The sequence below is a fragment of the Triturus cristatus genome, chromosome 1_1 (genome assembly GCF_964204655.1).
Source record: "Triturus cristatus chromosome 1_1, aTriCri1.1, whole genome shotgun sequence".
Taxonomy (NCBI): Eukaryota; Metazoa; Chordata; class Amphibia; order Caudata; family Salamandridae; genus Triturus; species Triturus cristatus.
In genome coordinates, this window is record NC_140579.1 from 753108921 (window position 1) to 753125145 (window position 16225).

Genomic DNA, 16225 nt, shown 5'->3' on the forward strand with positions numbered 1-16225 from the left:
CTACAATTTGTCCACATTCGAAGTCATGTTGATCGAGTGTATTTTCATGGGAAATTTCATTTACAATCTTTTTAGAAGCTTTGATTCTGCAAGCACCAACAAAGTGACCCTTCTTTTTGCAATAAGAGCATACGGCATTCAGAGCAGGACAAGATTTATCATTTGCCCAGTGAGCAGTGCTGTTGCATCTATAACTTTGTTTTCCTTATTGAGATTGGCTCGAGACTTATTAACAGATTTGTCTTTGGTTTGGAATTTTGTTTGAGAGTCTTTTGGCTTTGAGCTTACATTAGTGTTGACCCCTAAAACATCCTTATTGAGATCCTTTTTGATCTCGTTCACGCACTGCAGTGAATGTTCTATTCTTTTGGCTACTACTAAAACTTCATCAAGAGATGGTTCATCTTTGAGCCAAAGTTCAACCCGCACCTTCTCAGACACACAACTGAGCATGAATTGGTCTTGTATTCTCTCTTCAATGAGAACATCAAATTTGCATGTGGAGGCTAAACGTCTAAGGTCAGTTACATCATTTTCGAAGCTTTCACCCTCTTTTTGCATACGTCTACTGAAGTGGTAACGTTCTAAGATAGTACTGACCTTTGGTAGATAATGTTCATCAAGTTTATAAATACAATGTACACATTCATTCAAACTTGCTGCAGCATTGTCAGGAACATCTGGGAGGTGATCAAAGACATCTTGTCCCTCAGATCCAAGACAGTGCATGAGTAAAGCAGTTTTTCTCTCAACACTGAGAGAGGTGCCGCATACACGAGCATAGCGCTCAAAAACTTTCTTCCATTTAGACCATTTGGATCACCTGGAGATTGTAGGAAGAATGGAGCTGCGGTAACATTCTGCATGATTCTCTGAGTATTTGTATAGTAAGGAAAAATAAATGAAGTTAAAGTGCCCAAACTGAAAATGTGATGTGTCAAGACTGTAATGCGTAGATGTATGGGACACAGAACTAAACACAGTGTATGAAAAAAAAATTCTGAATCATAAAGATGTCCAACGGATGAATAGGGCATGCGTAACTGTGTAGCACCGCAGTAATAAGACACATTAAGTAGGTAATAAGTAATAAGTATATGTCAGCGCCGTACTAGCACCTACTGAAAAAGAGACACACATCAAACTGAACATTAAATAAGTAAGCTGTGTGTGTCAGCGCTGTACGAGTAATGAAAGACACACTTTAAATATGTAGACTGTACACTAAATGAGTATGCTGTGCGTGTCAGCGCTGCAGGAGCAATGGTCAGAAGGAGTCACGCTATTAGTGTTGTCACACACTAGATAAATGAGCTGTGCATGTCAGCGCTGTCTGAGTAATGGAAGGCACGCTGAGAATGTATAAACTGTACATTAAATGAGTATGCCGTGCGTGTCAGTGCTGTAGAAGCAATAGTTAGCTGACACGCTATACGAGCAATAAAAGCTCTATTTATAAACTGCGTGTCAGTGTTGTAGAAGCGATACTAGAAAGGAGACACGGAGTTAATGATTCAGCTGTGCGTGTCAGCGTTGACCTGATGAATTCAGAGCATTGAAGTCAGAAAATAAGGTATGAAGGACACGCAGTAATTGGAAGCGCTGTGCGTGTCAGCGTTGATTCCGAGTGAAACACCATGGTTGCTAGGAGATGAAAATTGTTAAGAAGGAGGTAACAACGTTGCATTGCCTTCCACGTTGAACAGGGAGTGCCGTGCGTGTCAGCGTCGATCCTGAGTGAGACACAATTGTTGCTATGAGACGAAAATAATCAAAATGGAGGAAGTGACATTGCGTTGCGTTCCATATTGCATTCCATGTATTTTGCGTGTGACAGAAAGAGACGATTTGAGAAACCTACGTCACTGTCTCAAGAAAACGAAGATGGAGAACAGAATCTTTTTTGCTGAGATCACAAGCAACACGAGGAAAAGATGTAGCGCGTGGCAGCGCGAGTGTCAGGGTGAGTCTGTTTTAAATAGAAACAGCCTAACTGGCAAACGTATAAATATTAGGCACAATGAGGTATGTGTCACTGGATTTTACGCATATTATCCGTGTTATGTCAAAAAAACTTAAATTACAAAGGCACATCCGCTCAGCGCAAACCGTCCATGTGATCCTCAAAACGGCACTTCAAAGTTAAACCTGAACCATGTAGCCAAGGGCCTCATGGAGAGAAACGTAGAGAAGTTTGAGATCTTGGTATTTGGATCACGCCGAGGTTGGAGATTATAATTAAAGATATAACGTTTTGAAGAGGTAAAACAACACGGTCAAAACGTGGTCAAAACACGATGCCAGTTCAAAATTAGACAGTCAATAAGTTTTATCAAGCGCTGTGGTAGACAAGGAAAGATCTTACTTGAGAGTTTTGTCCTCTTGAGCAAAGTAATGACGTAGATGCACCTTCCTGAATTATGAAAACGCCGCTGAGACTTGGAGTTGAGCTGTTGGTAGACCCAGTCGTCGCCAGTGTTAAAAGGTAACTTCTTATGATGAAAGAAGATGCAGATTCATGAAGTGTAGATCCAATCAGATTTATTCTAAGTCGTAGGTAAAAACAGCTCAGCCACCCAACCGTCAGCAGGCTCATCTCCAGACTGACTTCTACATTCTTACAACCAGCTCATGGTGGCTTGACATTCTAGAACACCAACATCCCACAGTGAGAAGTCAAAGATGGCATATCTCAAACTAATATGTGAAAGCCATTACAACACAGGTCCACTCGGGCGGCTGGGTGCAGGGTGCTTTTGAGCCTTCGGGCTCTCAATGGGTTTCAATGGGAAAGCTCCTGGTTGAACAAAGGCTGCAAGCTCGGGGACGAAGATTCTTCAGGTGTCACCACCACTTCGAGAGGTAAGTTGGGTAGTTGGAGGATAGGTAGGTACCCAGGAGTTGGGCACAGAGGGCCGCAGGGCGCCGGGTGCAGGGGTGCCTTTTGGTGTCGGGAAATCTTACCCTCTGTTGATCGCAGTTGGGGGATACCTGGTTCTGAGGCTGCAGGCGCCGTCAGGAGCGTCGAGGCGAGTCCTTGGGTGCCGGATTCGGGGTCACAGTCGCCGGGGGGATGTCCTCGGCGTCTTTGTTCACTCCGGCACAGGCCAGGCTTGGTGGGTGCAGAGTGTGCATGGTTCGCGGTTCCGGGCTGATGCCAGGGGTTAGAAGCTGGTTTTGAGCAGAGCCTCTGCTCATGGGAGTCCCAGGTGCTTAGAGCCAAAAGGTAGCCAGGTCCTCCGGGGTTTGTGAGGTTTCTGGCCACAAGAGGTGCCGGGTTGTAGCAGGAGCAGTTTCGAGGGTCGACAGGCCAGTAGGGCTGGGGCCAAAGCAGTTGGTGTCTTCCTTTTCTTAGCAGCTGTACGGCAGGTCTTCTTTCTTCTTGCTCTTCTTTGTTTTTCAGAATCTGGAATCTGAGGAAGGAAGGTTCAGGGTGTCCCTAAATACAAGATTTAGGAGCGTTACAGGTAGGTAAAGGGCAGGGTCCAATGGGTCCTTGCCCTGGGGTGGGTACAACCCCTATCCTGCCAGTCTCCTGTGGGAGGGGGGCAGTAGCCTAGTCCTGATTGGACAAGGCCTCCCATCTTCAAGATGGCGAGCGCCTGGAGATGGGCTTCACCTCGCCTCCCCCACCTGAGGGGTGGGGTTGGCAGGCTGGCACATCCCTTGTCCTTATTTGGGGTTTCCGGCCAGGCTTCCCTCCAGAGTGGGGGCAGCAAGGGGCCTGGGGAAGCTCACAGAGGCAGCATGCCTTTGAAGCTTCCCCCTGTCCATCCTGGGGGAGGAGACCTAGCACCTCGCCCAGGATGTGCATTGTTGCAGTTCCAGGAGAGCAGGGGCTCTCCTACCCAGGGGTCCAGCAACATGTCTGCTCTGTGGCAGCCTAGGCAGCCTCCCAGACCAGACGTGGATTATAGGTTAGGTTTCAGGGGGCATCCCTAAGATGCCCTCTGGGGTGCTTGGTACATTAAATCCCACACTGGCATCAGTGCGGGTTTAATGTGCTGAGAAGTTTGGTACCAAACTTCTCAGTCTTCAGTGTTGCCATTATGGTGCTGTGGAGTTTGTTTTTGACGAGCTCTCAGCACCATGTACTCTTAAATGGCAGCACTGCACTTACAGTGCCCAGGAATTGACCTGGGTACTTTAGGGGCACAGGGCTCATGCTCCTGTGCCCACACCACTGGCATAGGGCACCCAGCTAGAGGGGTGGCTGATGTATGCCAGGGCAGTGTAGGTGGGCATGGCACACAGGGATGTGTGCCATGTCGACTCTTTGTTTTGTCTTGTACCCAGACACTCAGCCTGCAAGGGCAGTGTGTGTGTATTAGGGTACAGGGCCTCTAAGGGTGGCACAATGAGTGCTGCAGCCCTTAGAGGCCTTCCCTGGTCACAAGGCCCTGGGTACCTAGGGTACCATTTACTAGGGGCTGACATGTGTCCAGGGTTTGCCAATTTGGGTTTGAGTTTTTTTTAGGGAAGGAACATAGGCCCTGGCTACCTGATTGGTAGGAGTCCAGGACACACTCAGTCAAAGTACATTCAGCAATTCAGCAAAAAGTGGGGGCATCATGTCACTATCGGAGATGTCCGTGGAAGAGACGCTGACCAATATAAAAGATATAGTAGTGCCCAAACTTACACCGGAGGTGGCCCTTACACTGGAAGCGGACCTTACAACCGACGAGCTACAGGTGGCAATTGGCTCCTTGCAATCTGGGAAAGCGATAGGACCTAATGGTATACCCGTAGAACTGTATAAAAGGTTGGCGGAGACAGTGGCCCCGCACCTGCTCAATATGTACTGTGACAGTTTGCAGATAGGTGAGCTCCCGCCGGATCAGCGCCTAGCCACTGTGGTGACGATCCCAAAGCCGGGGAAGCACCCGGAGGACTGTACCTCCTATCGCCCCATTTCCTTAATCAATTCTGAGGCCAAAATTCTAGCAAAACTTCTCGCGATCAGGCTGACCCCTCACCTCACAACCCTGATTCACCGGGACCAGTCCGGGTTCATGCCCAATAGAAACACGGCATTGAACTTGAGGCGTCTGTATGGAGTGATGGCCCGCATTCCTTATCTTCAAAAGCCAGCTGTTCTTCTGTCGCTGGACGCCCCTATGGCGTTTGATATGGTGGAGTGGCCCTTCTTGTTCGCTGTGCTGACACACTTGGGCTTTGGCCCAAAGTTCTGCGAATGGGTGCGTCTCTGGTATGCAAACCCGCTGGCGCACGTGACGGCTAATGGTCACATATCCCATGACATTCCATTTTCTTGGGGCACACGTCAGGGCTGCCTGCTGTCGCCGCTGTTATTTGCCCTAGTCTTGAAACCATTAGCGGCATGGATCAGGTGGGAACCAATGATCCGGGGCCTTAGGTGGACGGAAGGTTGGGAAGACCACATCTCGTTATATGCAGACGATGTTTTACTATACCTGACCTCCCCTAGATGATCCATTTTGGTGCTCCTGAATATATGTGACCAGTTTGGCTGGGCGTCTGGGTACAGTATAAACTGGTCCAAGTCCATACTCTTTGTACTCCAGGGCCCACCACCCCAACTCCCAAAGGACTGCCCTGTAAAGATCTCTGGGGACGCCTTTAAGTATCTAGGTATCTATATCACGGCGACCCCGGGGGAATTTACTAAAAGAAATCTTGCGCCTCCCCGAGAGCGTTTAAAAAGGGATGCCACTCATTGGGGGACACTGCCTTTGATGCTGCTGGGAAAGGCGGCGCTTTTTAAAATGATGGCGCTTCCTCGATTCCTATACGCGTCGGAAAATACACCGTACCCAGTGCCACCTGACGACTTTAAAAGATAGCGGCTCAGGTTTCCGGGCTGTTGTGGGGGAACAAACCTGCACGCATAGCACAGTGCAAATTGACTAGAGGGTGGTACGACGGCGGCATTGCACTCCCCGACATACAACTATATTACTGGGCGGCCCAACTGAAAGTAATCAATCAGTGGATACACGCCCCGCAGACAGATCCCGCTTTCAAGGCAGATAGGCATGGAGTAGGGATTGAGGGCATGATGTCCGCACTTTATAACAGGAAGCGTACACCAGCGGTTATCGGACCCACCAGGCAGTCGGTCAACCTATGGCATGAAGCGTACGCTAAATTAGGCTGGAGGGGAACAATAACCCAACTTACCCCTCTGTGGGAAACACAACGTTTGGGCGGCCTGAGACATTACAAAGGCTTTGATAAATGGGACGCAATTGGTATATCCATGGTGGGTGACATGTGGCACAAGGGGGAGGTGATTACATTTGAGCATCTTCAAACGCAGTATGAATTAGCGCCCTCTGAAATCTTTAGATATCTGCAAATAAAACATGCGTTACAGGCGGTCTTTCCATCCGGCACTGAGGTTGCTAAGGCCACCCCCGTAGAGTATAGGCTGCTGACAGACAACATGCATAAGCGGGCGACTTCCTTTACCTACCGAAAATTAGTAAACAATTTACCTGACCCACACGTGGCACTCAGGGAAAAGTGGTCCCGGGACATGGGCGACTTCGAGGATTCTGAATGGCGGGAGGCGCTGGCCTCCCCGCTGGAGGTGGGAATACCCTCAAGTTTTAAATTAGTACAGCTCAACATTCTACATAGAACCTATTATACGAGACACACTCTTCACAAAATAGGGTCAGCATCGCACCCGTACTGCCTGAGACGATGTGGGGAGGAGGGTACATTCTTTCATACTGTGTGGGAGTGTCCAAAGATCAGGGAATATTGGGTAAAAGTAATGAGGACCATATCGTAGACGGCGGAGGTGTCGTTAACGCCGGAACCCAGGAGATGCTTGTTAAAAGTATGGGAGCCGAACAATCTTACACGCCCGGCACAGGAGTGGGCCACACTGGGGATAATGATAGCGAAGTGCAACATTGCACAAAAATGGGGTGCGGGAGAGTCACCAACACTCACTGCATGGTGTGGGGATCTGGATACTGCCATGGTGGCCGAAAAAGCAGTTTTTATCAATCGAGGATGTCCTAAGAAGTGGAGTAGGGTCTGGGGGGCCTGGAATAAATTCAGGGGATACATCTGTGAACCACCTGAGGTGCAGGTGGAGGGGGAGTCTGAAGATGAAAATGATGGGGAGATGGAAATTTGATGGATGGAAGGTTGTCCACTGTTACGATAAATGCAATGTCAATATCAATCAATATCAATATAAAAGCAAATACAAAAAGCTTGAACGCCGTTGGCATCGAACCTATGACCCCTCTGCCAAGGTTATCTATAGAGCGGCGGTGAAAAAATTCCACTCGCTAAAAAAGTCCACTATGAAAGATTATTTTGCTGATAAAATTACTACTGCAAAAAACTCGACCAAGACATTATATCAAATTGTAAAAAGCTTTACTAAACCTTCTGCCCTGACATACCCTACAAAACCCAGCCAAGATCTCTGCGATGGTCTCTCCGACTTCTTTCATAATAAAATCATTGATATATTCTCCGCCTTCACTCTTTCGGATAGGGAAGCTGAGGGTACTTACCATCATGATCCTATACCTTCTAATGTTATATTCTTTCATGCCTTCAAAGAAATCACACTTGACACTGCCTTAGGAAAAATACAACAGTGCAAATCAGGCTCACCTCTCGACCCGGTCCCGGCCCAAGTGTTCACGACCCTTGCCCCTGTCATTGCTCAACCTCTTATCTCTATCTGGAATTCCTCTCTCTCCACCGGCCAATTCCCCATAACTTGGAAACAGGCCATGCTGATCCCTATTTTAAAAAAGGCAGAAGCTGATCCAGCAGTCTACTCTAACTATCGTCCGATATCACTTCTCCCCAAACCAGCCAAAATACTAGAAAAAATCGTACAGGAGCAACTGGCCGACTATTTAGAGACCCAAAATCTCCTCCATGACTCACAATCCGGTTTTAGATCCGGCTACAGCATGGAGACAGCACTTTTGGAGGTCTCTGAAACTATTAGGGAAAGCGTGGACAGAGGCGAGGTTGCCATTTTGGTACCCCTCGATCTGTCCGCTGCTTTCGACACCATGTCTCACTCCATACTGTTAGACAGACTCTACAAAATAGGGATTCGTGACACGCCTCTGGCCTGGATCAAATCCTTTCTTACGGACAGAACGCAACAGGTGTAGTGTCACCCCTTTATGTCCAAAGACAAAAAAAGTCTCAGTTGCGGAGTCCCTCAGGGATCAGCGCTCAGCCCCCTCTTTTTTAACGTCTATCTGTCACCATTGGCTAGGGTGGTGGAGGCTTCTGGTGTCAGAGTGGTCTCGTATGCTGATGATACTCAGCTTATCTTCTCCTTTAAAGACCACTCTGACAGAGGACTCTCAAACTTTAAAACCTGCCTCTCCAACATCGTATCCTGGATGACCTCCAACACCCTGAAGCTAAACACTGACAAAACCGAGGTGCTTTTTTTTTAACCAAAAAACTCCTTTACCTCCATCATCTTGGTGGCCGTCGGAACTCAATCCCCCCCCCGTACCGGTCAAGACGGCCCGTAATCTGGGCATCCAAATTGACAATGAACTGCTCGGTAAAACCCAAATTCTTAAAGTCACTTCTGCCTGTTTTGGCAAACTGCGCATGATAAAAAAGATCTCCCCGTATCTGCTCACCGATTCCTTGAAAACTATTGTACATGCTCTCATCACGTCCCACCTGGACTATTGTAATAGCCTCTACGTGGGAACACCTGCATATCTCCTTCATCGACTTCAAATGGTACAAAACGCAGCGGCCAGGCTGATCTGTAATATCCCCTACCGCCATTCGATCTCCCCCCATTTGAAAAACCTTCACTGGCTTCCTATTTCTTCCTGCATTCAGTTTAAAGCTCTGGTCCTGACATTCAGGGCCTTGAATGGCAAGGGGCCAGGCTATCTCAGACAAAGGCTGAAGCAAGTCCATTCCTGCCGCACGCTCAGATCTAATCACCTCCGCCTTCTGCGCCCTCCCAGGTACTACAGATCTAGAAAAGGTGGCAGAGCATTTGCAGTGATCAATGCAAAGATATGGAGTGCTCTCCCACTCAACATCCGTATGATCGACTCTGAGTCTCAGTTCAGACGTAAACTGAAGACCTGGTTATTTGCAAGCTGCTAGTCTTCTCTGTCCTCTACTGTCGCTGTCCACAGCGCCGGGACACCCCCGTTGGGGGTAGCTGTGCGCTTAATAAATTTAATAATATTAATAATATAATAATAATAATAATAATAATAATATAATAACAATAATATGTCAATTACTGAAAAAACACAGATGTCTGGATACAATGCGTATATGTACTGTCTGATTCACTTGTGCCTTGATTATAATTACAATAAAAAGTTTTTTTTTAAATAAATAAATAAAAAGGGGGCATACCATGCAAGAAAGATGGCACTTTCTTACACAACCCCCCCCCCCCCCCCCAAACGAAAGGTGATGAGACTAACCTTGCACTATGGAGTCTTCATTGTCTAAGTGGAAGAACCTGGAAAGTCCATCTGCATTGGCATGGGCAGTCCCTGATCTGTGTTCCACTTCAAAGTCCTTTCCCTGTAGGGAGATGGACCACCTTAGTAGTTTTGGATTTTCCCCTTTCATCTGCATTAGCCATCTGAGAGGTCTGTGGTCAGTTTGAACCAGGAAGTGAGTACCAAACAAGTATGCCCTCAACTTCTTCAGGGACCAAACCACAGCAAAGGCCTCCCTCTCAATGGCACTCCAACGCTGCTCTCTGGGGGGTAGCCTCCTGCTTATAAAAGCAACAGGTTGGTCTTGGCCTTCATCATTGGTCTGGGATAGGACCGCTCCTATCCCTAGCTCAGAGGCATCAGTCTGCACTATGTACTGCTTGGCATAATCTGGAGCTTTTAGAATTGGTGCTGAGCGCATTGCTTCTTTCAGGGTGTCAAAAGCCTTTTGGCAACTATCTGTCCAGTTAACCTTCTTGGGCATCTTCTTGGAGGTGAGTTCTGTGAGGGGGGGGGGTCACAATGTACCCATATCCCTTCACAAACCTCCTGTAGTACCCAGTCATGCCAAAGAATGCCCTGACTTGGGTCTGGGTTGTTGGAGCTACCCAGTGCAGGATGGCCTGGATCTTGGGTTGTAAGGGTTGTACCTGGCCTCCAACTATAAGGTGGCCCAAGTACACCACAGTGCCCTGCCCTATCTGGCATTTGAATGCCTTGATAGTAAGACCTGCATTTTGCAGAGCCTCTAAAGCCTTCCCAAGGTGGATCAGGTGATCCTGCCAGGTGAAGCTAAAGACAGAAATATCATCAAGATAAGCTGCACTAAAGGACTCCAGCCCAGCCAGGACATGGTTTACCAACCTCTGAAAGGTGGCAGGGGCATTCTTTAACCCAAAAGGCATCACAGTAAACTGATAATGCCCATCGGGTGTGGAGATTGCTGTCTTTTCTTTATCTCCTGGGTGCATGCAATTCTGTGAGTACCCGGCAGTTAAGTCAAAGGTACTGAGGAATTGGGTTGCCCCTAATTTATCTATCAGCTCATCTGCTCTTGGAATAGGGTGCGCATCTGTCTTGGTGACCGAGTTGAGCCCTCTATAGTCCACACAAAACCTAATCTCTCTCTTTCCACCCTGTTGATAAGGTTGGGGGACCAGAACCACTGGGCTAGAACAGAGGCTCTCAGAGGGTTCAATGACCCCTAACTCCAGCATCCTGCTGACCTCAGCTTTGATGCTTTCCTTGACTTGGTCTGACTGGCGATAGATTTTGTTCTTGACAGGTGCACTTTCACCAGTGTCCACATCATGGGTACACCAGTTTGTTAGACCAGGGGTCAGGGAAAAGAGGCTAGCATACTGTTGCAAGACTTGCTTGCAGTCAGTCTGCTGTTGGGCAGAGAGGGTGTCTGAAAAGACCACACCATCTACTGACCCATCTTGTGGGCTGTAGGAGAGGAGGTCAGGGAGAGGTTCACTCTCTGCTTCCTGTTCCTCTTCAGTCACCATCAGCATGGTGATGTCAGCCCTGTCATTGTAGAGCTTAAGGCGGTTCACATGGATAACCCTTTTGGGTGTCCTGCTAGTGCCCAGGTCAACTAAATAGGTGACCTCACTCTTTCTCTCTAGGATAGGGTAAGGGCCACTCCATCTATCTTGGAGGGCCCTTGGTGCCACTTGTTCCAAAACCCACACCTGTTGCCCAGGTTGAAATTCAACCAGTGCAGCTTTTTGGTCATACCAGTGCTTCTGAAGCTCCTGGCTGGCCTCAAGGTTCATGGATGCTTTCTCCATGTACTCAGCCATTCTGGACCTTAGGCCAAGCACATAGTCCACTATGTCTTGTTTGGGCTCTTGAAGAGGCCTCTCCCAGCCCTCTTTTACCAGACAAAATGGTCCCCTCACAGGATGACCAAACAGATTTCAAAGGGTGAGAAACCTTCTGTGGTACTTCTCTGTAAGCGAAAAGCAGGCATGGTAACAGGACATCCCATCTCCTTTTGAGTTTCTCAGGGAGACCCATGATCATGCCTTTCAATGTCTTGTTGAATCTATCAACAAGGTCATTGGTTTGTGGATGGGAGGGTGTAGTAAACTTGTACTGCACTCCACACTCCTTCCACATGTGTGTCAGATAAGCAGACATGAAGTTGGAACCTCTGTCTGAAACCACCTCCTTAGGAAATCCTACCCTGGTGAAGACACCCAGGAAGGCCTTGGCTACTGCAGGGGCTGTAGTAGCCCTAAGTGGAATTGCTTCAGGGTACCTAGTAGCATGATCCACTACTACTAGTATACATTTGTTCCCTGAGGCTGTGGGAGGTTCAAGTGGACCCACAATGTCCACTCCTACCCTTTCAAAGGGCCCCCCCACAACTGGTAGTGGGATGAGGGGGGCCTTTGGGTGGCCACATGTCTTGTCACTGGCTTGACAGGTAACACCGGAGCTGACAAACTCCTTCACCTTTTGGTGCATCTGGGGCCAGTAAAAGTGACTAACTAGCCTTTCCCAAGTTTTGGATTGCCCCAGATGTCCAGCTAGGGGGATGTCATGAGCCAGAGTTAGGAGAAACTCCCTGTACTTCTGTGGTACTACCACCCTCCTGGTGGTTCCAGGAGTGGGGTTTCTTGCCTCAGCATACACTAATCCCTCTTCTCAATAAGCTCTGTGGGTACCACTGACATCTCCCTTTGCTTCTAAAACAGCTTGCTGCCTCAGGCTTTCAAGAGTGGGACAGTCTCTCTGACCCTGGCACAGCTCTTCCCTAGAGGGTCCCCCTGGGCCCAAGAGTTCAACCTGGTAAGGGTCAAGTTCCACGGACTCAGTTCCCTCAGGGGTATCCAAATCCTCTCTCTGTGGAGAGGGATCCTGAATGTTTTGCGGTACAGAAGCTGGTTCCCCAGTCTTCTTACCTTTTCTCTTGGTTGGTTGGACCATTATTTCAGGCTCCAGACCTACTTTTTCACCCTTCCTCTTTCTCTGTGCTCCGGTTTGCACACACACCAATTCAGGGATGCCCAGCATGGCTGCATGGGCCTTTAGCTCAACCTCAGTCCAGGCTGAGGTTTCCAGATCATTTCCTAGCAGACATGCGTCTGGAAACTTTGGAGAGACCACTACCTGTTTCAGGCCAGTAAACCCCCCCCCCCTAGCCTAATGTCACCATGGCCATGGGATGACTAGTGGAAACACTGTCAGCATTGGTGACTGGGTTAGACTTCCCAATCAAATATTGCTCAGGGGAAACCAGTGTGTCTTTCACCATAGTGACACTGGCACCTGTATCCCTCAGAGCTTCTACCCTAGTTCCATTCTCCCAGGGGTACTGCAAATATTTCTTTAAGTTGGGTGGCCACACAACTACAGTGGCAAACTCCACTTCCCCCAGTGAGACCAGACTTGCCTCAGTGTATTCCCAGATTTGCTCAGGGTACACTTCTGATCCCATCTGTATACTTGCTGCCCCAGGAGCAGCTGTACTGGGTGCCTTAGGGGCTTTGTTGTGGGGCAAGATTTATCTACAGTTAGGTGTCCTGATCTCTTACAGTTATTACACCAGGCCTTTAAGGGATCAAAATTCTTCCCCCTATTGGGTTGAGGCACATAGGGAGTAGTTTGGGTCCCACCCCCCATAACAGGTTTTTGGGGTCCTTTGGAAGACTCAGACTTTTTATCTTGGGGATCTCACCACCTTTCCCCTGGGGAGGTTTTGTGACCACCTTCTTCTGGTCACCCTCAGTGGCTGTCCTTGTCACCCTAGTCTTGACCCAGTGGTCTGCCTCCTTTCCCAATTCTTGGGTAGAAATTAGACCTAGGTCTACCAAATGCTGATGCAACTTTTCATTTGTGCAATTACTTAATATATGTTCCTTCATGAACAAATTGTACAATCCAGTAAAATCCTGCACACCATGTCCAGCTAACCAACCATCCAGTGTCTTTGCTGAGAAGTCTACAAAGTCAATCAATGACTGGGTCTGGGTTTTGTGAGCCCCCTTGAATCTAATTCTATACTCCTCAGTAGTGAATCCTAATCCCTCGATCAGAGTCTTCCTCATGATGTCACAGGATCCTGCCTCTGGCCCAGAGAGGGTCAGAAGCCTGTCTCTGCAGTTACCAGAGAACAGTTCCCACAGGAGTGCCCCCCAGAGAGGTTTCTTTACTCTTCTTAACTCACAAGGCCTCTCAAAGGCTGTGAACCATTTGGTGATGTCATCAACTTCCTCAAATTTAGGGACAATCCCTTTGGGGATTTTAGGATCAGAAGTTTCCTCCCTATCCTTGTTTTTATTATTGCTGCCACCATTGATGGGTGCTAAACCCATCTCTCTCCTTTCTTTTTCTAGAGCCAGGAGCCTGGACTCTAGCTCCAATCATTTGGCCAGCCTTATTAAAAGGCTGTCCTCTTCACTGGTGGGTCCCCCAGTGATCTCTCTGGTACCAGGGTCACCTGTGTGACCTCTAGGTTCCCAGATGCTAATTCTTGGATTGAAGGGTATGGGGGCCCTCTCCTCCCTAGGGAATAGTGTGGGGGAGGGGAGTCATTATCCACCTCCTCTTCTTCCCTTTCCTCATCTGACTGGCCATCACCATGTTCAGATGGGTGGTCCTTAGCATACTCAGCCAAGAGCCCCTGGAGCCCTAGTTTGGTTGGATGCAGGCCCATTGGTATATTTTTAAGTTTGCCTAGGGACCTCAATTCCTTGAAAGACAAGTGTAAGTAAGGTGTGAGGTCGAGCTCCTCCACCAGGTCCATGTTATTATTTTCACTAAAAGCTGGGTTTGTTTGAGTCATTCTAACCTGACAGTTCTAATCCTCTACCCTGACTATAGTGACTTTTATTTTTCTAAAATTCTAATGTGACTTAAGCAAGGCCCTGACTAAACTTTTAGTATTTTGGAAAAGACCAATCAGAATTCTAAAGGCAATTTTAAGAGTTATGTTGTGTGATTAGATGGTAAGTAAGTAGTCCAACAAATGCAAGTTTGTATTCCACCGCTGATCCACCAATGTGCGAAAGTGGCTCTGTATGTACTGTTCCCAAATAGGTACAGTGTGTACAGAGTCCACAGTCCCCAGAGGTTTGGCAGAGGCTAAAGTTAGATATAACCTTACTCTCTAAAGTGGTAGCTTGGTCGAGCAGTAAGGCAGTATCAGAGGACAGTGTAGAGCATTTGTTGTACACACTCAGTCAGCAAATGATCTCACACACTCAATAACTGAACTCTAGGCCAGAGGTTTATATAAAAAAATATAGGCTTGTTTTATTTTAGAACCAACAATAGGTATTAAAATATACTTTCTCAGAATGAGATGCTTTAGGTAAATACTTTTGCAATATGCAATTGACTTGTATAAATACTGATTACAGGTTGTTGCTATAGGCAACACAATTTCAAACACAATAATGCATTGAGCTCAATGGAAGTTTTAAGTTATTTGCAATAGATTACTTTCAGGATTACTTTTGTAACTCCAGGACTGGATCCTAGATTCAGTCCTGGGACAGTTCTTTGAAACAAGTGATAAAAGTCGACTTAGTTACAGTTGTGATTTTTAGGCAATATTTTGCTATTTTAAAAGTTGACAGAAGAAATTTCATAGAAAAACAGTCAATGATTTCCTATGGGAGAAAATTCAAGTTGCAGGTAAAGTAGGTTCTCGTTACTTTTTTAATCCAGTACTGGGATCCTAGACTCAGTACTGGGGCCTCTATCTAAAACAGGTAAGTAATTACGTTTTCACAGTTGGTACGATTTTTAAAGAATATTTGAAGTTTGCAAAAATTGACAGAAGAAATTTCACAAAAAAACAGTCAATGATTCCCTATGGAAGAAAATTGGGTTACTGGTAAGTATGAATATTTTTCAGGGTCAGTTCTGGGCACCAAGATCCAGCACTGGGATCTCTCCTAATAGCAGGTGAGTATTTTCGTTTTCGTTACTCGGTTGATTTTTGGTGATTAATTTAATTTTAGAAACTCCACACTTTGAAAAAATTTAAGAAGAAACCAGTCAATGTTACCCTATGGAGGAAAATTGGGTTATCGGCTTTTGGGTAAGTACTCGACTGGCAGAGTTAAGGTTCTGGGCACAGAGTCAGAGGTCTCACGGGGTCAGGTAGGTATAGTTGTTACACCCTCAGCGGCACAGGGACAGCCGGGTGCAGAGTCAGTTAGGCCCAATGTTATCCTATGGTAGGCAGGGGGGCCTTGGTTGGTGGCTGCTGACTAGCAGGCCACGCGGCTGTGGGAGCTGGGCTCCTGGTCATTTGCTCAGGGCAATTGGGGAAGTAGATACGTGTAGAGGTTACACTGCCAGGGTGTTAAAAGGTAACTTCTTATGATGAAAGAAGATGCAGATTCATGAAGTGCAGATCCAATCAGATTTATTCTAAGTCGTAGGTAAAAACAGCTCAGCCACCCAACCGTCAGCAGGCTCTTCTCCAGACTGACTTCTACATTCCTACAACCAGCTCATGGTGGCTTGACATTCTAGAACACCAACATCCCACAGTGAGAAGTCAACGATGGCATATCTCAAAGTAATATGTGAAAGCTGTTACAACATATCTCCCTCCTTTACATACTGCAGAAGGGAATCAAAAAAACCAAATAAACGAAGAAAGAAAAGAAAAAACCCATCATACAACATAGTCATTCAAATAAGAGGGAATGCGTGAAACTCTGTTAGGCCTTTTAATAGCTTCAGGGACAGTTTTTTTTTCTAAAATATTTTGAGAGGAA